Genomic DNA, 920 nt, shown 5'->3' on the forward strand with positions numbered 1-920 from the left:
ACTGTAGTCTTTGTTCTTCATCAGTTAATAATCCAAGTTCTCTTAGCTTTCAGCAAGCTAGGTTTTGCTATCTACATATTGCAGATTATTAGTAAGCCTTTATCCAATTCTGATGCTGCATTCTTCTTCATAAATTTCAGTTTCTTGGTGTGATGCTGATAGCTGCCGTTACAGACGTGGCTACTATGGCCGACGTCGTGGCCCTCCCCATAATTACACTGGGGAGGAGGAGGAGGAAGGGAGCGGAAGCAGTGAAGGATTTGACCCTCCTGCCACTCATGGGCAGTTTTTTTGGAGCCCGGAGTCCCCTGCGCCGACCCCAGGGTTGCCCTCAGTACCCGCAGCTGCGGTTCCCGCCTTATCACGCGGGACAGAACTTTGACCTTCGTTCTCAGGTCTTTCCCCATCCCAACAGAATGCAGGCTAGTGAGATTGGAAAGATGAAGGATGGAGTCCCAGAGGGGACACAACTTCAGGGACCAGTCCATCGAAATACAACTTATCGTCCAAGATACTGTAGGGGACCTCCTAGCCCACGACCTGCCCCAGCCGTTGGAGAGGCTGAAGATAAAGAGATTCAGCAAGCAGCCAATGGTCCAAACCTGCCATCTGCTTGCCCCGTGGATGCCTGCATCCGTACAACTACCGGTGCCGCCACCGTCCTCCTAATGCTCCTTCACAAGATGGCAAAAAGACCAAGGCAGGTGAAGCCCTAACTGAGAACCTTGCTCCAGCCACCTAGCAGAGCAGTGCAGAGTAAAAACTTGCTCCCCAGGCACCTTCACCATCTGCAGGTGACCTAAATAAATAATTTGTTGTTGTTGTTAAGTGCCATCGAGTCGGTTCCGACCCATAGCGACCCTGAACAGGGTTTCCGAGGCTGTAAATCTTTAAGGGAGCAGATAGCCTCATCTTTCTCC

The 920-nt window shown here is 51.0% G+C and overlaps 1 pseudogene; it reads left to right on the forward strand.

The window, feature by feature from the left end:
- Positions 1 to 760, forward strand: part of LOC102813561 — a 17230-nt pseudogene extending 16470 nt beyond the window's left edge.
- Positions 761 to 920: the final 160 nt, after the last annotated feature.

The sequence above is a fragment of the Chrysochloris asiatica genome, unplaced genomic scaffold (genome assembly GCF_000296735.1).
Source record: "Chrysochloris asiatica unplaced genomic scaffold, ChrAsi1.0 scaffold00082, whole genome shotgun sequence".
Classification (NCBI taxonomy): domain Eukaryota; kingdom Metazoa; phylum Chordata; class Mammalia; order Afrosoricida; family Chrysochloridae; genus Chrysochloris; species Chrysochloris asiatica.